Source organism: Lissotriton vulgaris, chromosome 4_1 (assembly GCF_964263255.1).
Source record: "Lissotriton vulgaris chromosome 4_1, aLisVul1.2, whole genome shotgun sequence".
NCBI lineage: Eukaryota > Metazoa > Chordata > Amphibia > Caudata > Salamandridae > Lissotriton > Lissotriton vulgaris.
The window spans coordinates 1,502,919,876-1,502,947,616 of record NC_141691.1 but is presented as its reverse complement, the minus strand read 5'-3'; the positions used below and the strand labels follow the sequence as shown (position 1 = coordinate 1,502,947,616).

At 46.0% G+C, this 27,741-nt stretch overlaps 1 pseudogene; it reads right to left on the bottom strand.

Moving 5' to 3' along the window:
• Positions 1-27,741, bottom strand: part of LOC147724153 (uncharacterized) — a 90,748-nt pseudogene that overhangs the window by 2,503 nt on the left and 60,504 nt on the right.

Genomic DNA, 27,741 nt, shown 5'->3' with positions numbered 1-27,741 from the left:
AAGTGTTTGTTTGCGGCTTGTAAAGCATTCACTACTTCGTGTAACCCTACACACTTGGGAAGGCGGGATGTTTGATCTCTTATCTGATTACTCTAGATCTAAATCCCCACTTAGGTCGCCTGAATCTTTGTTGCCTGTCATAGAGTAAAAAGCAATCCACTACCAGGTTAATCAAACCAATAATTGGCACGACTCTGAAGAACCACTTACCACGGATCAGTTTTAAAGTTTTATTATAAAGCCAAAGTTAACTGGAGATACAAGCATCTCAATAAAAGGTTCATCAGGTATACTGGCACCAAAACAAACATAAATTCTCTGAATGATCTTAAGCGACAGAAAAATATCACTAAGACCAGCTCGAAAATCAACAGGTTTACAAGAATAGACACAAGTTGTAATTTAAGCGTCATTTATAACAAAAGAAAAGAATCAGGTTAGACTGTCCCTACACTAGACTAAGTGACATCCCTACTTAACAAAATCTTGAGCTAAAAGGTGTCAGCCGTGGTGACTTCCAAATAAGTTCACTCACTTTCCCTTAGTCTCTGATGTAATTCTGTGCATTGCAGTCATGCCCTCTCTGCCTACCCATCCGCTCTCTAAGGGTCCTCAGGCCATCTGCTCAAACTCCACCCCAGGGTGCTGTCCCTAATACAAAATCACAAGTATAGTCGAAACGCCCTTCAGAGACGCCCCTCACGTACACATCTCACGTGGTTTCGGGTCTGGCTTTTTCCATACTGATACTCCTCTGGGCCTCTTGTTAGCGTTGACCTTGCTTCCCAGGCTTCTTCTCCGCTCGCCGGTACCCCCCATTAAATTCCAGGAACCTCCTCCAGGCCTGTGCCTGTCTCCCCGGACAGAGCTCTATTCATCACTCTCTTGATTGGAACCCCCTCGCACCTGCAAACAGACACCCATGAATTGGGCCACAAATTCCAACCTTCAGCTATCTATTCAGGTCGTAAAACTTTGAACATAGATGACAATTTATGCCTAACGAGACTCGATTTTAACTAACACGTGCAGATCAAAGAAGCAACTTTATCTTTCCAGGCCTACTAAATTACATTGCAAGAGGCCTGCACTCTGTGAACCTTTATTTCTTAAAACTAAAACAATTCTACTTAATACACTCTGATTATATGAAAACACTTCTACAAACATGATTTTTAACGCATGATCAATAATATTCTAAAATAATAGTAAAAGTAATAATCCATCGGATGTGAACTGCAAAGGCACGTTTTCGTTCTTCATACATTGCCATGAGGCCTGCATATTTCTACGTTTAGCAGCATCACATTTTCATCTGCAGCAGCTACATAACATGGAATCTAATAACATTCTAGCATTTCTAAACATTTCTACAATTAGTTTCACACTCTAAGATATGCATTCTACACTAATTAAACACTCATGAGTATATGTATTTCTATATTTTCAACACTTCTAAATGCTTTACTAAATTCATGCATCTAACTTGTAAATATGGTGCACTTATACATTTTTTCTCAAATTGAGCTCTCTCAGTTCCCCCCTTTGATGACCTTCAGGGGTCATCACCATCACAACACCATCATTGAATTGAATCAGACAGAACTTGTTGCAATGCTTCCTCGTTTTATCATTTCTAGAGCCCTCAGACTCCTGTACTGGTTATCTTGCATCGCAGCCAGTCTCTGCTCCTGTTCTCTCATGGATCTTAGCAACCTATTTGCTCTATACCATTGGTACAGCCTCACTAACCCCACAATATGATTACACAAATCACTATTATGATAATAGGCTTTAAAATGTACCATATAAAGCTTTTCCCTAGGTTGGCGAACCAACCTCCAACTTTACCCATTCCGTGACCCACTTTTTCCCACACATTTACTCTTGTCAGATCTTCTATTTCCCGGTGTATCTCAGTAATATTTCGTATGTACTTCTCAAGAGGTTTTGAATCGTCTGGAATGTAAGTGCAGCATTCCTGGACCTTCAAAGTCTTACAGACTCCGCCCTCTTTTGCTAACAGAACGTCTAGAGCAAGTCGGTTTTGAAGAACCATTGCCATTATCGATTGCATCTCTCCTTCCACCAGCATTAAAGGTCTAGCAGTACTGGCAGATAATCTATCTACAACTGTTGCCAACCTCCTGATCTTGACATCATTCAGTATTAACCCCAGAAGAGGGAACATAGCGCCGAATACATCTCCAACTACCTCGGCATCGCCTACATCCCTTCTCCCTCTGGTCTGAGCTTTTCCCTCTATGATTTCTAAATTCTTAGCATGATATATTTTGGGGAAAACAATTGCCAAATAGCATGAACCGTACCAATTGTCTGGTAGTTTCACATAGGCATTTCTTCCACAGACAAAATACACATTTGGGATCACTTGCATCCCCTTTAAGAAATCCTTCGAGTAGTATTCTAATTGGAAGGCATGTTCACAACTTACTTCTCCCACGAATACATTTTCATAGTAGGTCTTGCCTCTATGTATACATAGCTTCCCTTTTTGTGTTCGATCTAAAGCTATTGGACTGTTACTACCCTTTCTTTTTGTGTGACTTCTCCTCCTCAGTCCAATCGGTTTTCCATTGGCCAGAAGCCTTTAGAATCTTCTGCCTCCTATATCGGTCATCCACCTGCCCTATAAACTTTTTCTCAATTTCTGATACCTTGCAGGTCAAATTATTTCTTCGGGCATGTGAAGTATCTAAAGTTCTCCAAGGAATGAAAAATTTCCCTAATCAATCCTCACTTTTATAATAGTCCCACTTATTTAGGTGCTTATAGTTCGGGACTTCTGGTAATACTGCATCAAAATTTGAAAAATAATATTCAAAGCTATCTCGTCCATAAAATACACTAAGCAACAAACTTCAGGTAATCCCATAAGTCAATGGGAGATGATGATACCTAATACCTTCGTCTACAGAGGCTGGTAACTGCATACAAACGTAACAGTCTTTCGCTTCCATAACATCAATGTATTCATACAACAGTTTGGCATAGGCGTTCGACTTAAAGTTTCCCTGTGACTCATCTACATGTAACCTACGAGCTTCTGCTGTTAGTAAAGCCTTCTCCTGTATTGCATTGTCCTCCTTTTTACTAGCAGTAGTAAGTTTTGATGTTACCACAACCTTTGCTTCTGTAGCTTTCGTCTCGTTCTCATGTCCCACTATATATGATACAGTGACTACTAAAACTATAAGAAGAATAACTTCCGCCAAAAGTGTACCTATTATACATTTCGCTTTGCGGTTCGAGTTGCCGGCCTCCATGTTCTTCAGACAGTGTAGTTTTTATTCTTCTTTCCAATGCAAAGTCCTTTCTTTTATCTCCTCAACAGTCTCTTTTTGTTCATTCAATCTTCCTTGAATTACACCTTGGGAAGCTGGCAATCTCTCTTTGAAATCAGTCTTTTGAACCGCAACAACAGACAACCCTAACCCTTCTCCGTCAACTAAATGGAATGGTCCCTAAATTTTCTCTTCTTCCACTGGGCCCTAGGTTATCTTCTCAATCTTATTTATTTACAAAGTCTTTAGGTGTCTACAATGGTGTGTGTTCCAGCGGCTCTAATAGCGTATTCTAATATTTCTAAGCGAAGAATGGTCTCCTCGATTGCTGATACTGTTGTACCAAACGTCGGAAATTCTACTCTGTTTAAAACCAGTTCTCGTATTCGGCTCAGGTAAGGAGGGTTGGGGATAGTGAGTGTTAGTAACCCTTCAGCTTCAACTCCAGGCACCAACAACGCTACTTTCAACTTGATGATGGGGTCAGTGCTGATCACTGTCACCTCCCTCACCCTCCCGGATATCTGTGCACACGACATCTGCTGCTAGGTAGGTCCACTCAGGAGTGGCGTATCTTCTGCAGGGTACACGCACCCTCCTTGATCTCCTTGGGCCCTCCGCTTCTGAGTTCTGTGCACCTTCCTCCAGGTCTGAGTCTTCGGATATAGGAGCAAGGGTTCTCTCTGGAGTTGACTTTAGGCTCGGCCTCCTTCTCCTTTCAGGCCACCTGGTCTCTCCACGCCTTGTTCTCCTGCCTCTTGTCCTCACACCCGACTCTTGATCACTTGCAGCTTGATCAGGGTCTGTTTCGTACTCACAGCTGCTTTCTCCTTCTGTGGCAACGTCAGTTTCACTGTCGTCTTGTCCTTCCTCCACTTGGTCTGACACGCTCCCAGCTTCCTCCGACATCCCCACAGCTTGGCTGGTCCCCTCTATCGATTCTTCGTCCACACTTGGATTTTCATCCGAGAGAGGAGTTGTTTCTTCCAGGGGTGCTGGAACTCTCCGCGTATGGGAGGCGTGAATCCAGTTGGGCAGCCCTCCGACCTTAACAGCAGTATTCGATGTTAAGATGATCTGGTAGGGTCCTCGCCAACGCACGTCTAAGCAATTCTTTCAGACGTGCTTCTTCACCACGACCCAGTCACCAGGGCACAGATCGTGGCACAGGTCTTGGGATGATGGGATTTCAGCAGCCTGCACCTGAAGAGACACAGAATGAATGGCATCAGAAAGTCCCTTGCAATAATCCAGGATCAGATCATCTGTGATATTCAATAAAGCTGCAGTTGGAACTGATGGCAGTCTCATAGCCCTCCCCATTAACACTTCATGAGGAGAGAGACCGGTTCTCCTGTCTGGTGTGCTACGTATGCTCATAAGTACTAATGACAGTGCATCAGGCCAGCTCAGAGATGTCGATGAACACACTTTAGCAATTCGGGACTTTATCGTCCCATTGATCTGCTCCACAATTCCTGAAGCTTCTGGTCGGTAGCTACAGTGCAGCTTCTGATCAATATTCAATGCTGAGCAGAGCATCTTCACAATTTCGCTGTTGAAATGCGTTCCCCTATCTGATTCCAAAGAGGCCGGCACCCCGAAGCGCGGTATTAACTCCCTAAGCAATAATTTTGCTACTGTGAGTGTGTCACACCTACGTGTAGGATAAGCCTCGACCCATCTGGAAAATATACAGACAACCACCAGAACGTATCGGAGGTGGTTACATTTTGGCATTTCAATGAAGTCTAGTTGCATCCGGTTGAACGGACCCCCAGACCTCCCTATGTGACTCAACGTGACTGGTGTTCTCTTTCCTACGTTCAGCTGTTGGCAAGTTACACATCGCTGGCACACTGCTTCTGCGGCTACTCTAAACTTGGGGTTATACCATGTTTGTCTAAATACCCGAAGCATAGCATCTCTACCTAGATGTACCGGGCCATGTATCTGTCTTGCCATAGGACTCACTAACTCATTTGGTAACACTGCCCTTCCGTCTGCTGAAACCCAAAAGTCCATTTCACTTTTTACACAGCCTGCAGTTTCCCATGTCTTTTTCTCAAAATCTGTTGCATTCTCTTGTATGCCCTTTAAATCGTCCCAGGTGTCTACAGTTTCCAACATCATAGTTAACTCTGTCTTTTCCTGTGTCCCTCCTACTTCTACCTCTGTAAAAGAGTATCCTTGCTCTGCACAATAACGTGCAACCTCGTCTGCGTATCTGTTTCCCTGGGACACAAAATCAGTACCTTTGGTATGGGCTGAACATTTAACAATGGCAATAGCTGCCGGACCTTGTAATGCTTCTAACAACAATCGTACAAATTCCCCATTTCGAATAGGTGATCCTGAAGAACTCATGTAACCTCTTTGAGACCACAATTGCCCATAGTCATGAACTACCCCGAAACCATATTGGCTGTCGGTGTAAATGGTGACTCGAATTTTGCTGCCTGCTATACAGGCGCGGGTCAATGCAATGATTTCAGCTACCTGAGCGGAGTGTACTCCTTCCAGGCAAGCGGCTTCCACAACTCCAGTAATGGTGCAAACAGCATAAGCTGCTCTCAACTGACCGATATTGTCTCTTACACATGAGCCATCAACAAAAAAAATTTCATCTGGGTCGGTCAATGGCTCATCTACAATATCTGGTCTTGGTTTGGTGCATAGTTCAGTCACATCAAGGCAATCGTGATCTTCACATTCTTCATCTTCTATATCATTTGGAAGTGGCATCAAAGTAGCAGGATTCAAGACAGAGCATCCCTTAAGGGTCACGTTCTCTGCAGCAAGAATAACTCATAGCGCGTGAGCCTGTTATTGGTCAAATGCTGTGTCTTGGTCCTGGTCATTAACAGTTCCACAGAATGAGGTACATACACCACTAACTGGTGTCCCATTACAATACTTTCGCACCTCTCAATGCTGACACCCGTTGCAGCAGCGGATTTGAGACATCCGGGCAACGCTGCGGCTACTGGATCTAAGGTAGCCGAGAAGTATGCAACTGGTCTACGGGCATTTCCATGAATTTGGGCTAGAACCGACAAAGCACAACCTTCTCTTTCGCAGCAGTAAAGCAAGAACGGCTTTTCGTAATCTGGCATTCCCAGAGCAGGAGCACGACACAAGTCCTCTCTCAGCTGCAAGAATGCCATCAAACAGTCCTTGTCCCCTGGTACCGGATCACTCACCTCCTTGTGCGTCAGTTTTTGCAAGGGTTTTGCTTTCAGGGAAAAGTTAGCTATCCACTGTCGGCAATACCCAACCATTCCTAGAAACATCCTGACCTCTCTTTGTGTCGTTGGCGAATTCATTTTCATGATCGCCTCTATCCTGTCTGGTGACACTTTCCGTTTCCCTTTTTCAATCCTGTGACCAAAATACTGTACTTCCGTCAAACAGTACTGTAACTTGCTCGGTGACACCTTGTGTCCGTTCTCAGCTAAGTGATTCAGCAAGGTGATGGTGTCTATTTTACAAGCTTCCTCGGTTTCTGACGCAACAAGTAGGTCGTCTATGTACTGGACTAGAACCGAGTTCTGTGGCAGTACTAGACTTTCAAGATTTTTCTTCAGCAGCTGGTTGAAAATCGATGGGCTTTCTGTATACCCCTGTGGGATAAGACACCATGTTAATACGTGATTTTCCAGCTTAAATGCGAAAAGAAATTCTCTTCTTCTAATGGGATAGAAAAGAAGGCCTGGCAAAGGTCTATCACTGTGAACCACTCAGCTTGGAATGATATCTGAAACAATATCACTGATGGATTCGGTACCACTGGACAGCACAAAACAACTATGTTATTAATCTTTCGGAGGTCCTGCACTATTCTGAATTTCCCACTAGGTTTCTGCAAACCCATAATCGGGGAGTTACATGGACTACCCACGATTTCCTTCAGTATTCCCTGCTTAATCATGGAGTCAATCACGGGTTTTATTCCTGCAATCGTCTCCGGGGTCAATTTGTATTGTGGCGTTCTTGGATATTCAACATTTGGTTTTACCATGATTTTCACTGGTTCCACCCCTTTGATTAGTCCTATCTCTTCCCCAGTGAAATCCCACACTTCAGATGACACTGTATCTCTTAAGTCCCATGGAAGCTCTTCCACTGTCAAGGTAGGATACAGCTCTACGCATACCCTTGAGTTCGCAACCTTAAAATCGGCATCGTCGTCGTTAGTCTGTACTTCCACTCATTGAGGTGTGCAATATATCGTACAATTTAGTTTGCACAATAAGTCTCTTCCCAACAGACACACAGGGCTAGAGTCAAAGACCACAAACTGATGCTCATCGCTGTATTTCCCTATTTTCACTAATACTGGCTCCGTCAAAGGACTAGTTATTCTTCTATTTACGACTCCTACCACTTGAATGGTTTCCCCTGACATTGGCAGGTCCGGAACCACTGCTGATCTCAGAGTGGATCGAGTGGCCCCCGTGTCCACCAAGAAGGTCGTAGGACACCCTGCTACTTCGGCTTCTACATACGGTCCCCTTTGGTCCTCCTCTAGAACTGCCCCGAGGGTACAGTCCTCTGTTCTACTCACACGCTGTCCAGTCAACGGATCAACATAATAACACTCCTCTCCTCCTACAAAAAGTGGCATCTGTCTATAGGTCTTTCCCCCTGTCGCTATTCTGGGTGGTTGAGGGAACTGGGCCCCCTTTGACCACCTTTCCCTTGGGTATTGTTCTCCCTTTCCCCGTGCTGCTCTGAGCTTCCTCGTCCTCTAATTCTAATTCTCCATTTTCAGGGTTATAGGGACACTCGCGTTTCCAATGTCCCACCTGGTGACACTGGTGACACTTTGTCGTCTTTTTCAAGGTAGCCAGGTCTACTCTAGTCTTAGGATTTTCCTCATTGTCCCTATTCTGATTATTCGACCTCCTTCCCAGGGTCCCTGTTCCCTGTGGCTGCTGTCCACCCTTTCCAGCCGACTGCATCTGAACCAACATCAGCTTTTCCTTAAGTTTTTTTGCTTTAGAATCAATTTCATCACTACAATACCTTGCATATCTCAGAATTTCATCTAACGGTTTATTTTGCCAACAAATTAAATGTTGCTGTATCATCAAGCAAATATCAGGTCTCAATCCCAAAACAAACTTTGACACAAACTGTCCTATATCCTTGGGATCCATTACATCTAGTCCACTGTATTGTTTGAATGTTTTCAGTAATCTCTCATAGTATTCATGGACTGTCTCCTTGGGTTCCTGCCTAGTTCGGTCTATCTTCACCCAAACTATGTCCTGCGGTGGCACCTTATCTTTCAGCCATGTCATTACCCTTTCGTACTTCTCCATGACTCTTTCAGACGGTCCATTGGTCTGAGCATCCCTCTCTGGTTCAGATGTGGGCCATTCTACACTAACCTTGCATGCAGTCCATAAGTCCCCTGGAACTACGATATCAAATAGGGTGTTCAAATCAATCCACAGTACATTAGAGATTTTTACAAACCTCTCTACCTGCTTGTACCACTCCACGGGGTTCTCTCTCAGTTTAGGAAAGGAATTGGTAAATGCAGCTAAATCTCCCCTACTACATGGCACATGCACATAGCTCCCATTCGCTATTTCTCGCAAAGGGTAAGCTTCCATCCTCTGTAGCCATCCCTCTGGGGACATCACAATTTTGCTCCGCCTGACGGTTCCTTTCTTGGACCACCTTTCTTCCCACTTATCCAAATCTCTCCATGTCCTTATCCCTGTAATCAGTTCTCTGATGTGTGTTTTCAATCCAATTGTTCTCCTCTCTTCGAGGTCCTGATCTGAATAATGCAACCTATGGTTACCCTGTAATGCCTTTGTTCTCGACAAGTCTACCATGTACTTGTCTGCTAATTCAGATAATTTCTCATGTACTGCTCTCGCTTTCCGAGTGATATCCTTTGCTATGAACAGTACCTCATCTTGTTCATACATGTCAATCCTCTCTAAAGGTAATGTACCATCTATTATCTCATCCAAGTCAGATTTTAAACTGGCCACATCTGGCCTTCTGGCTTTTATCTCAGCTGTCAATGAGCGATTTTTAGAGGATCCATTGACATCTCTACCATCCCAGCTCCGAGCCCTACGCCTGGGCTCAGGTGAGTTATGGGGAGTCCTCCCATGTTCCCATCTTTCGAGGTCCCATGCAGTTCCGCCCCCTCTTGGCATGTGATGAAATGATACTCTATTTCCCACAGTCCCACTCTGTCTGTTCTGCTTGGTCTCCCTGAATGCATGATAGGACCTTCCATTGTCCTCCCTGCTTTCACAATTCCCTTGCTGCCTCGTATCACTCAACACATGGTAAGACCCTTCGCAACTCCCCATGTTCCCGCGATCCCAGTGTTGTCTCTTATCGCCAGGTGCATGGTGAGTGCACTTAAAACTATCTCTGTACTCTTATGTCCTTCGGTCTCCCTCACTGTGAATGAGACGAGACCCCCTTCCACATTCTGCACTTCTATCCTCTTGCTCCTGTCCATTTCCATTAAGGGAATGACGTGTAGCCCCTCTATTCTCTTGACTTTTGCCGTCGCACTCCTGGCCGCTTTCGCTAGCCCCACAGTGAGACAATGTTCCATTACCTCGACTTCCCCATTCGGCTTCCGCCCCTGACCTATTACTCTGGGTTCCCTTGTTAGCATCCCACTCTCTCAAGTCAGCCCTCAATTCCTTAAAGGACTTCGGCCGTGGTCCCCTCAGATCCATTGGTCCTCTCAGACCCCCCTGATCTATTATGGGATCCCCTGCTTGATTTAATGGGGTGCGCCAATCTCTTGGTCCTTACAACTGCCTTTGAGAATTAATCATATTGTTCCTGTTTTCCATTTCTGCTCTCTCCCTGTCTAGCCGTACCTGTTCCTCTACTAGTGCTTTCTCTGGGTCATAAATTGATACTATAGGCCCTATAGTAACAGGTACTTGGAGAGCGTCTGGCAATTGGTAGGACTTAGCACGCTCCATTTCTGGCACCTTTTGTACCACGAACCTTCCGACTACCCTCTGTACTGGACTAGGCTGAGATATTTCCTCACCTTTGGCGTATTCTCTATCTGCTATAGGAGGTGGTCTATACTCCCCTGTACCAAACCCATCCCTCCTTTGGAGCTCGGCACCTTCCATCCCTCTATAGTACGGAGGCGGTCTGTCTATCAACAACCTATTTATCAGACTGTCCTCTGTCTCGCTCTCATCATCCTCCTCTGGTGGTTTCTTGTCTCCTGTGACTTCTATCACTGGGTACAGTTTATCTACTTCAATTCTCTGCACTCTCCACTTTTTAGCTTCCTCATCCCATTTGGCATCCTGCACTGCTCTTACCGATCGTCTCACTCTTTCTTGACGCCTGTTCTGGTTCCGGTCGTACGCCACCCTAAACCACGCATTAAGGGCTTCAAGCTGTGTTGGTCTGGGCAGAGGTCTCGTTGAGGTCATAACTGCTTTTAACTGGTGCAATGCTACTAATCTAAACGTTCCATATTTCGGAAACGTCAGTTCCTCGTTCCCCTCTGTAATCTTACTCCACTCAGAAATCCACAGTATAGTATGCAACCCAACATTTGTAGCCATATAATGAGCTGGTGTACCCTCTGGCGGGGCCTCTTCCCCGTCAACCGATTCTCTCTTTTCTCTCTTAAAGATCGCTCTCAAGCGCTTAAAACACTTCATGATCAAATCTACAATTTTCTACTTCGCTGCGTTTGTTTACTTCCCGATGACAATCCACCAATCCTAGCGCGGTTTTTTGCTAACTGGCCTATCACAGCGCGGCTCTTGACGACCGGCCTATCCCAGCGCGGTCTTACACCAACCGGCCTATCACAGCGCGGCTCTCTCTGACGTCACTCGTCTCCCCTTCGCAGCAGTTCCCCTCCTTTCTCAGCTCGTATCCCGGTCATGCATGCGTCCCATTCATACTCTGAAAAATGATTACTTCCGACCAAGCGATCAATTTTCTTGACTGTACGCCCACAGTCTAACTGTAATTGTCACCTCAACTGACGAAATGTCTTTCCGTAGACGTCCAGACAATCGCCTTAACTGATAGGTTACTTACACACAGTAACTTCTGACCAGCGTCCGTTACTCATACAGTCACTCTTGCATTCCCCCTATCACGGTCCAGCGGGCGATCAATGGTACCTCATGACCCCCTTCACAACGGTTGACAATTACTCTGGATGTCCGATACACCCGAACCACTTAAGCTCTTCTCTGAACTTAAGATTTTCACCAGGTTGCGCCCGCTCACAACCCTGCCTCAATCACACTACAGGCATTCAACTCCGCATGACATTACAACACAAATACAACACAAGACACCGCAATCTAACAACACATGACCCTTTATACTCACTCTCGACCGACTCTGCTGCTTTTTTCTCTCTCGCGCCGTCAGCACCTTCTTCGGCAGGTGATTCTTCCTCTGGTCATCTGGATTTCTAGAGGCCTCGGGGTAATGTTAACCTAGTCTAGGTCACCTTCCTCTAGAAGACAACCATCCTATATTGCTACCAACTGGGAAGGCGGGATTTTTGATCTCTTATCTGATTACTCCAGATCTAAATCCCCACTTAGGTCGACTGAATCTTTGTTGCCTATCATAGAGTAAACAGCAATTCACTACCAGGTTAATCAAACCAATAATTGGCACGACTCTGAAGAACCACTTACCACGGATCAGTTTTAAAGTTTTATTATAAAGCCAAAGTTAACTGGAGATACAAGCATCTCAATAAAAGGTTCATCAGGTATACTGGCACCAAAACAAACATAAATTCTCGGAATGATCTTAAACGACAGATGAATATCACTAAGACCAGCTCGAAAATCAACAGGTTTACAAGAATAGACACAAGTTGTAATTTAAGCGTCATTTATAACAAAAGAAAAGAATCAGGTTAGACTGTCCCTACACTAGACTAAGTGACATCCCTACTTAACAAAATCTTGAGCTAAAAGGTGTCAGCCGTGGTGACTTCCAAAGAAGTTCACTCACTTTCCCTTAGTCTCTGATGTAATTCTGTGCATTGCAGTCATGCCCTCTCTGCCTACCCATCCGCTCTCTAAGGGTCCTCAGGCCATCTGCTCTAACTCCACCCCAGGGTGCTGTCCCTAATACAAAATCACAAGTATAGTCGAAACGCCCCTCAGAGTCGCCCTTCACGTACACATCTCACGTGGTTTCGGTTTTGGCTTTTTCCATACTGATACTCCTCTGGGCCTCTTGTTAGCGTTGACCTTGCTTCCCAGGCTTCTTCTCCGCTCGCCGGTACCCCCCATTAAATTCCAGGAACCTCCTCCAGGCCTGTGCCTGTCTCCCCGGACAGAGCTCTATTCATCACTCTCTTGATTGGAACCCCCTCGCACCTGCAAACAGACACCCATGAATTGGGCCCCAAATTCCAACCTTCAGCTATCTATTCAGGTCGTAAAACTTCGAACATAGATGACAATTTATGCCTAACGAGACTCGATGTTAACTAACACGTGCAGATCAAAGAAGCAACTTTATCTTTCCAGGCCTACTAAATTACTTTGCAAGAGGCCTGCACTCTGTGAACCTTTATTTCTTAAAACTAAAACAATTCTACTTAATACACTCTGATTATATGAAAACACTTCTACAAACATGATTTCTAACGCATGATCAATAATATTCTAAAATAATAGTAAAAGTAATAATCCATCGGATGTGAACTGCAAAGGCACGTTTTCGTTCTTCATACATTGCCATGAGGCCTGCATATTTCTACGTTTAGCAGCATCACATTTTCATCTGCAGCAGCTACATAACATGGAATCTAATAACATTCTAGCATTTCTAAACATTTCTACAATTAGTTTCACACTCTAAGATATGCATTCTACACTAATTAAACACTCATGAGTATATGTATTTCTATATTTTCAACACTTCTAAATGCTTTACTAAATTCATGCATCTAACTTGTAAATATGGTGCACTTATACATTTTTTCTCAAATTGCGCTCCCTCACACTCCTTATTCAGACAGGAACCAGGGCCAACAGAATACCTTTCACTTGGTTAATAGTGGACAATGAGTTATATACCATGAACCCCGAACTCATAGCATATAGGGAGAAATTAAAAGAAATACTAAACTTGCAAGGAGCTGCCAAACTCCTGTGGCTAGCCCATATCAAACAATGGCTATTCCGTCTTGGGTTGGATGAGCTTTGGACTCATCCAGAGATCGCAGGAAGTTGTTGAAGGCTAGCTATGAGGAGTATAAACTATCACAACTCCATAGCTGCCCACGAAGAGGTAGACTAACTACTAGCTTTTTAGAAATTAAAGATAGAGTAAGCTTTGAGCCGTTTCTGGACGATATCCAACCGACCGCGGCTAAAAAGCTATACCTGCAGTTCAGGTATGGGACCCTTCCTCTTCGAAGCTTTACATATAAATGGGGTGACATGCAAAGTGTAAACTGTCCGGCGTGTGACTGCATTGAAGAGACAATACCGCATGTCTTTTTTAACTGCCCCGGATACCAAAAGGCTAGGAAACAATGGCTGGTCCAGAGCTGCAGGAATCTTGGAATAAGACATTGTTCCGAGGCGTTTAGGATACTGAAGTATGACACAAGTATTCCGATAGTGTATGCGGTAGCGGGGTTTTTATGCTCAATGTGGTGCACGCGTAGGTCATATTTGAAATTATGAGTGAGGAGCCATAAGCCCTCCCCTCCCCGGAGATGAATTATTCTGTTTTATCAATTAAGTAGTAGTTGGTCTCTGAAAAAAGTAACAAACCCTGACAGTTTTTAAAATAGAGAATTTTGATTTATATAGAAAGAATCAAGTTCTGGTCATCCTTTAAAAAAAAAGCCTATTGGCAAATATTTGTAGGTAATTTATTATATTTATTAGGCTATTTGCACATCCCGTGTATTGAGTATTATAGACTGCTATGTACCAACCCTTGTTTCTTGCATTCCACCATGACAATTGATATCATATGTATTTCTCTTTTTTAAGGTGTTGCATAACATTTTTTTTTAATGTGTTGTTATTGTTACTGCTGTATATCATAAATGTATTTTCTTAATGACTGTGCTTTTGAGGCCATGTTGACCGAAATAAAGTTTTTGAATGAATATATACCATTTCCTTAGAGCGAAAGCAAATCATAAGTAGACCATATAAGTGGAAATGCAATTCCCTATGCATCTTAAAAACATAAAACATTACCCTAGTGTGAAATTATAGACTTTCCTCAGTTATCAAATGAACGGATTCTTCATTGTCCAGAGGACAAAATTAATTTAAAAAAAGAAGACAAAGCAACCATTAGGCCAACATTTATACTGTACAGTTCAAATAGTTGCCAATTTATTTATTCACATTTTAAAAGATAGGTATATGTTCTTTGTTGTTGACTAAATAATGCACTATATTAATTCTGTGTTGTAATAAGAATCAAGTCTGTTTACAGTGAGAACAGGTAGAAGTTATGTAGTTATTAAAAATAGGTTTTGGCAGCAAAAGGCTTGTTACAGTTACCAAGAAAAAAAGTCTGGCGTGTAGGCTTAACCATATTCAATTGTCTATAAAAGGCAGCACTCATCTAGCTCTATTTACATCATGGTCAACCCTTTTGTTGCTTAAAAATGGGTCATGGCAGGGGGTATGGTTCATATCAACATCTGTGACTATTGTTGCAGTTAGAAATTCACTGTAGGCCAGGCTATGTGACTGCAAACCAAAAAACATTGTGGTGTCAAAACATTTGGTGCCAAGTTTACCATCATTTTTTGATCTCCGCTGCAGGATCTAGTAGGTGTTACTCCATTGCTAGAAACAGCTAGCTCTTGTGTAGGAAATAGTTTTTGGGGTATTAACTGGTGAGGTGTTGATGGGAAGGCATGTTTTCATCCTTGATCCTTGAATTTAAGAGAAGACTCTAAGACAGTTTCATTTTCACATTCTACTGCTTCATATTTATTTGTAGATTTTGGCTGAAGAACACTAAACGTCCCTGTTGAAAGTGCCAGGTTTTCAAGTTTCACCAGTTTCATCTATATTTTTGGCCATCCATTTACAAAGAATTTTACTGGGATTGTCCAAAGGTAGAGATTCTCCGTCTTTTCTAAAACAAACTGAACGACCGTGAGCAAAAAATAGGACGTTAAATTAAGCCATGATTATATCCTGCTAGATATAAAAATCGAAAATGAGTTTGCGACTGTTTTAAGTTTTAGAAGTATGGTACAGAGCATGTCACAAACTGATTCACATATTATTTAATTGGAGAAAAGTATCACGGAGGTGGGCAGATACAAACAACCTATCTCTATCACCAGATTTTGGACAGTGGAAAACATGAACTATCAGTAAACCGAGAGGAAAGCCAGTAATGTAAATCCTCATTTTACACCCCCTTCACAAATGGATGAATTTACACCTATATTATGCTGATATTTAAGTGAAATCTTGTGGCATTGGGGAGACTTTTTAGGTTCCACCTCCACAGCGCTTGCACCGCACTTGAGAAATCTCTTGTATTTAATATATCTTAAACGGGGGCTTTTATCAATTCCCGTTGCTTAATTACTGTGTTAATTCGCTTTGGTGTGGAACTTTTTTTTTACCTTCCCCTGGCTGCAGGCATTTACATTACTTCTACTAAAGCTGTTCACCCTGTTTAAGACCTATTCAATAAGATAGATCTCTTCCCACAGAAAAGGCAGACAGCATGCTGCAATGCTTGCTTTTTAATACTTAGTTGTGTAAAGCAGATAGTTTAGCTTTAGAACGTTTGTGGCCTTTCCTATTCATGCTTCAGTACCTTTCTTTGCACTTTATAAGCATTATCAGATTGATTTTTTCAACATAATCTATTTGGTCATAGTGATCAAATTCTAAATGTTGTAATAAACATTGCACATTGCACATTAAAAATAAAGTTAAATATACAAGAGCTATGCTATATTTTACTACTAAACAGGCAGCCACAAGTGCAGTTACCTTGTAGACAACAGGGTCATGATTTGAATGGTGCAGCAGGTGCAGTGGCACCAGTCCCAAAAGTTGTCATACTCCTCTAAACACCTAATATTTCTATATTTGACTACTAAACAAGCAGTCAAAAATGAAGTTACCGGGGAGGAGCCAAGATGGCGGACGGGACGGACGTGTGAGCGCCCGGCTCCCCAAGCCGTCTGCTTCGCATCGATATCCTGGCACTAATCCTTGCCTACACCGCGCTACGACGATGACAAGAACGCGCTGAGGACAGTCGCTTTCATTTGCGGTCCCCGCCGGCCGTTTTGGATGAAGACTCGGGGAGCTAGCCGATCACCGGGGCTGCCCACGAACCCTGTGCCGATTGCCGCCGCTGGACACTGGTGCTCTTTGCCGGGAGGACGGGCTGTGGAGGTACCGGTGTCTGGGACTGACCCGATTGCGGAAGATGGTCGGAGTTTATCCTGTCCCTTGAGGTGCGACTCCAGTTGGCTGAGGAGTGTATGCTTGGGAGACAGGATCCTTTTGTTCCTCACTTTCCACTTCTACGCTGCTCCCGTCCTGGGCGGACTCCATCTTGCGGCGTCCTCTCAGTCGTGCACTACCAGTACCCACGGGAGACGAGAGGGCTCTCGATATGCATGGCCCCCTGCACTGGTAGCCGCGTGCCCTTCCGTGGTGAGACGATGGCTCTTCTATAACGGAGCCGCCCCCCTCCCTCCAGTGTGGATCCGCGGGAGAGATGGCAATGGCGCCTGCCCTCCAGCATGGACAGAGGGCTGTTCCCTTATCCCCAGTTTGCGCGGACCTGCCTGCACTTGACCCGGGCGATGATCCGAATGCGACATTGTGCGGAGCGGATCGGCTGGTGATACAGATTGACCTGACCTGTGGCGATATCCTTGATGCCCTTGCAGACCTACGGGCAACATGGCGGCGCAATGCTCAAGAGCTGGGAGGTAAGATCGATGAAGCTATGCTTTCCATAAAGCGACCGAGGCTGCCTGTTTCCCTGCTGCCTACGTGTGCTTCTACAATGGATACAGTGTTGCTGCATGTGCGAGCGGAAGATCGAGGTGTCCCTTGCTACAATGTTGCGTGCCTCCCCACCGACGCTGCTACTGCTACAAAGTCCCCCCTCACTCCGGGCACTGTGACTCTGCCTGAACAACTGCTATCAGAGCTCCGCTTATCGCCCTCCCAGTTGTTTGCCCCCTTCGAGGGTTTTGCCATCAGAGCCCTCTTTCTACATTGCCGAAGTGAGTGTCATCCTGCATGGCAGGGGGGATTCGTCATTTTGGCTGCTGAATCTGTTGGTGACTGGGAACACTCGTCTTCTTCTCTGCTGCTCCTTCCATGTCGAGAGCGGCCATTTTGCTCCTTTGTTCTGCCGGACATGTATCCGCTGAGATGGTCATGCTTGGAGAGATTTCGTCGTTCTGGCCAGGGTTGATGGGGCCCCTCACTTCGGCTTGCTTGACCGGCTGGCGGAGACCTGGACTGTTCTGTGTTTTGCTATGCTGATTGTTTTGCACTTGCAGCCTTTACCCATTTGAGTTTGCGAATATTCTGTTCTGTTGTGTTTCTTGCGGATGGGAGGGCGGTTCTGTATGGGCCCGGGGTTCTAAGTGTGAATGCTTTACTAATAGTAGCTGACCTTGTCACTCGCCCGCTACCATGCCGGGATTAGGGTAATTCATAACGCTATGGCTTACCGGGTGGGCTGAACAGGGATTGGATCCGCTTTGTATATGTTGTGAGCACACATTGTGAAATGACTTCTTCCATCTACTTTATTGTTGCAATTTACTACAGCACTGCTGCTTTCGGAGTAGGAGGTTTTCAGTGTGGGACGCAGTGGATGGCCGAGGGTCCCGGGCGCTCTGATGCTACGTAGGCTCCTCCCCACCTTATTCTTTTGGGGGGTTTAGATCAGAATAGCTTATTCTTTTCTCACCCCCTATATCATAGGTGTTAACGTTTTTCTTTTCTCCTTTCATTCTTCTCTTGCTCTTCTTTCTCTTCTATATTTCGGGTTTACTGGGCGACAGGCACTATGCTGGGGGGGGGGGGGGCAGGCCATAGCCTCCGCATTGGTGTAGGGTGGGGGGTAATTTAGTACTTCTTATTAGTTCTATGGGCCTTTATTTCTCTCTTGTGTTTCTTGTGCTTTTTCTTTGATTCGATTCTGGGTCCGGGCTTGGGGCTGGCTGAGTGGGGGTGGCGCTGAAGGGGTGCGTGCTTGCCGTGTGATTATCCTACTGTTGATTCGTACCACCTCACTGCCTGAGTTTTTAATTCCATGGTTGCTTTCCGACATGCTGCCGCTTCCCGTGATGTGAAGATATTGTTTGGACTCGAATCTCCTTGGGACTTATTCTTCGCTGCCTTTTTTCCTGATAAAATTATAAAAAACTTTAAAATTAACCTTCATTCCTCCTATCCCCTGGTGTCATGGTTCTCCTCAGTGGAACATCCATCAACTGTTGCTATTTTGCCCGATGACGCCGGGGGGCCGCAATGTTTGTATCAGTGCTCAAAGTATCGTGGCCGGCCTGATGGTTGTAGGCCCATATTTGTTCTTCTTACATGCACGAATAAAGGTTTTCAAAAATTAAAAAAAAAAAAAAAAAAAAAATGAAGTTACCTTGCAGTTAACAGAGACTTTATTTTAAAGGAGCAACAGGTGCGGCACCAGGGCCAAAATGTCTAGGGACCCCACCAACCCCAAATCACTGCTAAATTTTACTTGTAAACAAGGCGGTTACAAATGCATTTATCTTGCACACAATAGGGTCATGATTTGAATGGTGCAGCAGATGCAGTAGCACCAGAACCAAAAGCTCTAGGGACCACGTTAAACACCTAATATTGCTATATTTTACTACTAAACAGGCAGTCACAAGTGCACTCACCTTGCAGACAACAGGGTCATGACTTGAATGGCACCGCAAATGCAGTGGCACAGGGCCCAAAGGCTGTCAGAACGTCTCTAAACACCTAATATTCCCATATTTTACTATAAAAAAGGTACTTGCATTGTAGAAAAAAGGGGCTTGATTTTAATGGTGCAGCAGATGCAGTGGCACTGGGGCCAAAAGTTCTACGGACCCCGATAAACACAGAATACTGCTAAATGTTAGGGACAGTCACAAGTGCAGTTATCTAGCAAGCACTAGGGCCATGATTTAAATGGTGCTGCAGGTGCAGTTGCACCGGGGCCAAATGTTGTCAGAACTCCCCTAAACATATTTTGCTATTAAAAAAATGTACATCCGTATTTGTAAAGCGCGAACTACTCACCCTTACAGGTCTCAAGGTACTGGGGGCTGTGATGGAAATTAAAGCCTACCAGAAAAATTGAGGGGTAAACCCAACGTGTTTGAAGCGCCTGACAGCTTCACTATGGGTGTTTAGTGGCAGCCCTGGGAGTTGAAGGCTGTGTTCTGCCCCAGCTCCAAGGAAGCCAGTGGTTAGGTCTTTTCTTGCTAATTACTGCATGAGGCTGGATCAGAGCCCACTCAATTCAAGTGCTCTGTGAGGGGGAGCAGAGTTTGTCTCTGTGTGCAACTGCGCTGTGACTTTAGCCAGGCCTTTGAGTGGGATGAAAAAACTGTGTGGTTCTCTCAAAGGGGTGTGGCCTAGAACACATTAGGTAAAAACCTGTGCTCAGCATAGTGTGCCACCCATCTTTTGTAGTTTCTGTCATTGCATCCAGATCTATAATAGAGCAAGTAGCATCACACCTACAAGCCAGGACTTTTGGTTTTGCCAATGGTTATTAGTTGCACATGATAAATAAGTAACAACTATGGCTTTGTTGCCAGCACTGCGACGAGCACTGCATCACTTCGCACCACAGCCCTGGTCTCACTGATGCCCCTGGAATACCATCACTGAGCCGCTGCCTGCACCGCGACCTGAGGGCACCACACACCACACTGCTGCACTTTGCACCTCAGCTCCGATGCCTGCGACGCTGGTGCTCCCGAATTCAACTGCTAGGAGTTTGATCTGCAACGCGTGTGACTTCAAAGGCCCTACGACCCCTGCACTGACCTCCTGACCCAATGACAGCGGATGCCAGCCCTATGGGGCTCATCGAGAGGTCGCCGACACCCTACATTCCTAAAGGTACTGTTCTGCAGGTCTTCCCGACACCGTAGCTGGCCCGCAATGCGGCGGTCAGCTAGAATTTTTAGGATTTGTTTTTCACGACGCCATGATAGCCCCAGACAGAACTATTGATTTCAAGGAACCGTATTTCATCTCTGTATGTATTACTGAAGATTTCTGAGAACTGTATGGTGGATTTTTTTCATTTTGGTCTTGTTTTGGATCTTTAAAAATGTTCTATATATTTCTAAACTGGTGTGGTGTCCTTTTGTAGTGTCTTCACTGTATTACTGTTGGTTATGTGAGAATGCTTTACACACTGCCTCTAAGATAATCCTGACTGCTTGTGCCAAGCTACCAAGGGGGTGAGCAGGGGTTATTTTTGGAGTGTAACTCCCTTATCCTGACTAGAAGGAAGGGTCCCTACTTGGAAAAAGGTGCAAACCCTTGCCAACTAGAGAACCCCATTTCTAACATTGGTTGTCAGCGGTGCGGATAGGACTTACGTTTGCACTTGACTTACAGTGGTTGGTGTGCACTACTACCATATTTCCCTGTTTACCTTTGGAATTTGGTTAGTTGTTGCACCTGTGTGGCCTTGGCAAAATGGAAATCAAATTTTGGCACCTGCACATCTACAAGATGAAGGAACTAAAAGTATTTTGCAAATAAAGAGGGCTACCTGTGAAAAGATCCACAGGGCAGGATCTTGAGGCAGCCCTGCATAGCTTTGAGGTGCTATGATGGGTGGCAACACTATCAGATGACTCTGAGGAGGAATCTAATGGAAACATTATGGAAAAGATTGGCTCGGGAGGAGAGGAATCGGATTCATGCTTGTGACTGGAGACTGAGGCAGGTACACAGGGAGTGCGAGGAGATAAAGCGAACCTTAGCTGAAAAGGAAAAGTGTGGAAGTCAGGGAGTGAGATTGGCTGGGCTGGAGGTGGAGTCAAACTAAGATGGTGGCAGCAAATTTGGTATGTCCAGTATTGACAAGGAAGATGTGCACACGCACACAGACTTGGTGCCCTGCTACAAGGAAGGGATTGATATCCTCAAGGGGTTCAGGTGTATGAGGTTACTCCAGTGGTTCCCATAGTCCCTGAGGGGTATTGGGGACCTGACACAGGGGATCATATTCCTGGTGGTGGGAGGGAAACTCTACTGACTCTAGATAAGAGGTGCAGGGAGAGGGGTTCCCCCATGGTAGAAACCCTGGTAAGTGAATATGGAGACCAGCCAGAGGAGTATAGGTGGAGGGACAGCAACAGTCAGACACTGTCTCACCAGTCTGGTGAGAATGATAAAGGCTACTTTTCTGAGGCACTGGATTGTTGGGTGAAGGGTAGTTTGGTTAACACCTGTGTGGGGCTGTATGATTCAGTTGTTGGTGAGCATATTTTAAGTTCCTGTTTTCCAGAGTTATTCCAACAACCTGTGGAGTGTGAGTTCTTTGACCCCAGGGAGCTCACACTGGAGGCAGATCTTTTGGTGGATTCCAGAGAGCCTGAAGAAGCATATGGGGATGATCCTGATGGAGGTGGCTCAGGTGTTCCCCAACCAGGTGAGGTAGGGGAGGTTGGTAGTGACGCAGCTAGGTCCCAGTGTAATGGGATGGGTGAGGGGTCCCATGTCCTGTTTCTGAGGAGGAGTGGGGTGGGCTGAAACCAAAGGTGCCTCAGACCCCATCCCAGAGTCTGGTTGGTTCAATGAGAGAACACCAGGAGGGGGGGGGGGGACTCGTCTGTAATGGGAAGCCAACCACTGAGGGGGAACCTAAGGTGTCAGGTGAGCTGGGGGGCTGCTGTAATCAGCATCCTATCAGTTCTGGTGTCTGGCAGCTCTGCTCCAGTAGGGAGGTTGCCTGAGTCCAGAGAGAGGGTTGAGGGGGATACATTCCCCAGTGGAAGAACCAGTGGGTCAAGGGTTGCCAGCTCTGAGGTCAGAGCACCCCAGGACTGACCCTGGTGAGGCCACCTCTGGCCTGGGGGTCTGCCTGAGGCTGTAGAACTGCACCAGGCAGACTCTGGCACAACTCATGAGGAGTGTTCTTCCCCTCGGTGGTTGGTGTACTTCCCTAGAAGTCCTGAGTTGCCAGACACAGGTCCCGCTTAAGGGTACAGACCCTGGGTTGAAGGACCAGGTTCAGGCTGCCCCCCTGTACTGGAGAAAGGAGCAACTGCAAACAGTGCCCCTACCAGTTTGTCTTCTGGGGGCACCGCTCCAGGTGGGAGGACCGGGTGTGGGAGAGCCCAACTCAGTTCCTTGTCCAGCCACAGGGTACAGACCCTGAGCTGGTATACCAGTTGCAGGATAGCATCTGTGAACTGGTGGAAGAATTGTGCAGAACACCTGCCTCGGGTGCCCTGACAATTCAGGAATTATGGGGGACTGCCCCCGGTGGGGGATGCAGAGACCCAGGGAGTGGGACAGGGTATTGGAGAGCCTTCCCCCATCTCCTGGCCAGCTGCAGGGTACAGACCCAGGGGTGGTGGCCAGTGTCAGGATGACGTACCTGACCTGACACGAGGAAGAGTGAACAAAGGGTGCCAGGCACCTGGGGCTACCGCCCCCCACTCTCTGATGGTACAGAGATTAGAGAGCCCTAAGAGGCATAAAGCCTGGGTCTCATCACTGACATCTGTCAATAGCCACTGGCTTGCTGACCTGGTGGGCAGAGTGGCCCCTGAAGGACCTGAGTCACACCCAAGGGGTGGGCTGGACCACACCACTGTGTTGGCTAAGTGGGTACTGTCAGTCTGTTGGGACACATATGTGAGCACAGTAAATTTAGGTGCTGAACAGGTGAGGTCAACAGGCAAGGAGATGGGTTCTCCATGGGTCAGCTTAGTGGGCCCTGAGAGTATGGATAGAGGGATCCAACTAGGTTCAGGAAGACATAATACGGGAATAAACCCCTGATGTTGCAGGCCAGTTTCCATGTTCTGTTGCCCCAAGCAGGGAAGCCCATCAAGGAATGGATTGGTCTTCCCTGGCTTTAGGCTCGAAAGGGGCTGTGTTGGAAAAGGCCCTTTTTGCAGGGTTATCTCCAAACGTTTTGCTTCTTCCTCCTATTTTTTCCTGACCTGTTGGTTTTTGGACTCTGTGCACTTTACTTCTGCTATTCAGTGCTAAAGTGCATATGCTCTCTTTGAAACATGTATTATGGATTGGTGTTTCCATGATTGGCATATTTGATTTACTGGTAAGTCCCCAGTAAAGTTCACTGAGAGTACCAGGGCCTGTAAATCAAATGCTGCTAGGTGGACAGCAGCACTGATTGTGCCACCCACAGAAGTAGCCCTATAAAGGTAACTCAGACCTGCCACTGCAGTGTCTGTGTGCAGTCTAGTTCTGCCATGTTGACATGAGGCCCTAACCTTCCATTTTCATACATGTGAGTCACCCCTAATGTAGGCCCAAGGTACCCCTGTGGGCAGGGCGCAGTGTATGTGAAAGGTAGGACATTCCCTGATGTGTGTAGCATATCCTGTTAATGACATTCTGATAATTTCGTTTTTCACTATTGAAAGGGTATATGGTCTATAGAAAAGCATGTGAGTTAATTTATAACATCTAATAAATATAACTTTTCTTTGGGCCCAGATAGGAAAATAACGTTTAGTATGCCTGAACTCTAAAGATGCATCTTTTAGTAAAGGTGATTTTTACATTCTGCTTGAAAATACCACTTTTAGAAAGTAGGTATTTTCTTGCTTAGTCATCGTGTGTGCCTCTGCTAGGATGTGTATTGACTGTCTGGCTTTGGAGTGACAGGTGCTGGGGATGTACCGTGGTTCCAGAGAGTCTGGGTGAGTTAGAGCTGGGCTGAATAGACCTGGGCCACATTTAGAGCAGTGGGAGGAGATTTCCTTACACCTGAATGGGCCTGGTCTGCTGTAGACAATGCTGTCTCCGCCTCCTGCTGGGCCAGAGAGGACCAAACTGGTTTGGACTAAGCACAGACACTCTCTGCCTGAGAGGACAAAGGCATTTTGAGAATAAATATTGGGGCCAGACCCCAGAACTTTAGAACTTTTTTGGACCAAGAAAACTGCCAAGAAGAAGAGCTAGAGAAGCTGTGAGGAGGAACTACCACTTTGATGAGTGCCTTGCTGTGTTGGCCTGAAGTGGCTGCGTCTGTCTTGGGCAGTGAAAGGACTGGACTGAACTTTCTGCAACTTCTTTATTGAGTTTCTCAAAGGGCGTGAGGTAGAGCTTGACCCCTGTTCAAAAAGTCTCAGGAACAGCAAAGACTTCAAGTTATTCTACCATCAGCATTCTGAAGCTGTCCTGGATGCCGCTGCCGAACCGTGTTGTGAAGACACCGCAGAGGGCACCACTGCACTCCGTACTGCGACCCTGGTCTCACCAACTCCACCACCCAACGCAGCCACTGAGCTGCAGCTAGCACCCCAACCTGTGGACACCGTACTTCGTACCGCCTCACTTCACGACTCGGCCTTGGTATCCCCGACGGCGCCGCTCGCTTGCACCGTGGTTCAAGGGCACCGCTCATAAGTTACACGACAAACCGTCCTCTTACCGCACCACAGCCTTGGCTCACCGATGCTTGCGCTATTGACTCCAGTTCATCAGTCGACAACAGAGCTTCAGCAATGATGATGATGCTGCTTGCACCATGACCTGCCAGCACCGCTTCAAGTACCGCATCACTTCGCACTGCATCAGTTCCCACCACAGCCCTGAACTCACTGAGTCCGCTGGATTACTGTTACTGAGATGCTGCCTGCACCACGACCTGAGGGTACTGCATGGCGCACGGCTGCACTTCACGCTGCAGCCCCAATGCCTGCTGATGCCGGTACTCCCAACTTCAACCCCAATGAGTTCGATCGGCAACGTGAGAGACTTCAAGGGCCCAATGACTCTTGCACCGACCTCTGGAACTGGCGCCTGCGGACGCCGACCCTACGGGGCTCATCGAAAGGTTACAGATGCCCTACATTTCTAAAGGTACTGTTTTGTGGGTCTTCCCGACACCGTAGCTTGTCCGCAACGACGCAGTCAGCCAGAACTGTTTGGATTTGTTGTTTACAAAATGGGGTGAGCAGTGGTTATTTTAGAAGTGTAACTCCCTTATCCTGACTAGAAGGAAGGGTCCCTACTTGGACAAAGGTGCAAACCCTTGACAACTAGGGACCCCCATTTCTAACATTGGTGTTTAGATTTAGGCAGTTGGTCTTTATCCAGTGGGTGATTTTCAGTCATGCAGGCATTAAGCTTGATCTGAGTGTCTTGTTCATGAGGGAGAGAAAGAGCTGCATGTCGTCGGTGCAGGAGAGGCTGTTGCTTTTGTGAGAGCGGATCATGCATGCATTGAAGAGGATCAGGCTCAGGAAAGATCTTTGTGGAACTCCACATATGAGTTTGCAGGTGATTGAGGTGTACTTTGTCAGGCTGACTGATTGAGTCCTTCCAGTCAGGAAGGAAAAGATCCATCAAATTGTTTGTCCTTGGATTTCAATGTCGTGCAGATGAAGATGCACTAGGATACTAAGTTAAATGCTGCAAAGAGGTCCAAGAGGATAGGGGCCGTCGTGTTTCATCTGTCCAGAGCCATTCAGATATCATGCATGGCTGTGATGAGAGCAGTTTCCATGCTGTGATTGGATCTGAAACAGGCTAAGAGGTGTTGAAGAGTTGGTGGTTGTTGAGGTATTCAGTGTGGTGTCTTTTAAAGACTGTTAATGAAGACCTTGGAGAGGAATGGTAGCAAGGAGATAGGTTGGTAGTTGGCAAAAATTGTAGGGTCCACAAACGTTTTTTTCAGCAATAGGAGTACAGCTGCATGGTTCCAGAAAGAGGTGGAGGCATTCAGAGTCAGTTTGAGCATGGTGCTGATGGGTTTCAGTCCTCTGGGGTTAATTTGGTCCAGCTGTGGGCTGAAGTTGCTGTAAATGGCAGTGATTTTGTTGCTGAAGAATTGTGATAGATTGTTGCATGTGTCCTCTGAAGGGGGTGATCGAGCTGGAGTTGACCGATGGTGAGGCAAAATTATTCACAATGGCGAAGATGTCTTGGCTTCTGATGGTGGTAGCATTGATACGGTGTGCTAGAGCAGCACGTTTGGTAGTCTGGGTCATTTGGTGGTAGCATCTTAGGACAGATTTGAAAGTCCTCTTGTCTGCACTGTTCCATCTCTTTCTCTATTTGCTCGACAGTTATTTGAAGTCATGTTTCATAAGTCTGAGTTCTTCTGTGTATCAACTGGCCTGCGGTCTATATCTTTTTTTTTGCTGCCTTTGAGGGGGCGAGGGATTCAATTCAGGAGGTGATCTAATTGTTGAAATTCGTGATATGCTACAGGGAGGTTGTTGCTGTGTTTGGGTCTGTGGGTGTTGAGCGTGGTGTTCCAGTGCTTGTCAGCAATGCTGTTTCAGTTTCAGCAAGCAGTCTGGCAGTGGTGCATGTGTATTGGACTGGGACGGGCGTGCTGAACTTGACAAGGGTGTGGTCTGTTCAGTGGACTGGCTCATTGCTTTGGATGTTGTCAGAATTTGGTGAAAACGGAGTCCAGGAGATATTCAGCAATGTGGATAGGGTTTCTCATTGGGTGAGGCCTATGGTTCCAATGTCTTCAATGAATGCTCTTTAGTTGGGGTTGGCTTGGTTTTCCACGTTTAGGTCATCAAGTAGGAGCAACTTTTCTTTTGGTCTCGCCGGACAGGATAAATCTAGTGTTTGGCTCCCACCCAGCTGGGAGCAGCTTTTTTTCAATGCTCACACCGGGTGGGAACACTTTATAGTGTTCTTGAGGATAAGGTCCCTGGGACACTAAAACATTGGGCCCCAGGGAACGGGATCCCCTGCGCCGTTCTATGACTTGGGGAGTGGAGCTTCACACCCCGTCCAAAATAACTCATCAGGTCCTGGGCCAGGGGTCCATGCCACCTCCCCAAAAGATGACATTGGTCTGGTCCTCAGGGTCTGTATAGGGCTCTGGGAGGGGACTGCATGGCCCCTCCGCAAAAAATAAACTTTGTGCCGACCCCTCAGGCCATGGCAGACCACAGGGACTTCTATTTCAAAAGGGAGGACTCCTTTAAAACATTTTACTGGAACGGTTAAAAAAATATAGCATTTTGGGTTCCTGCAAAGGTACATATGGGACCCCCAACTACGCCAAAGTTGTCAGATTGTCCCTGCCCTGCCCCGTGTGTTATTTTAATTATTTTTTCTAGATGGGGGACTGAGCCCCTGAGCACCAAAATGGCTGCTGATGTTGACAGTGAATAATTAGATCTAATATTTTATTCTGTCGGGTCCGTGGATCCTCCACCATCTGA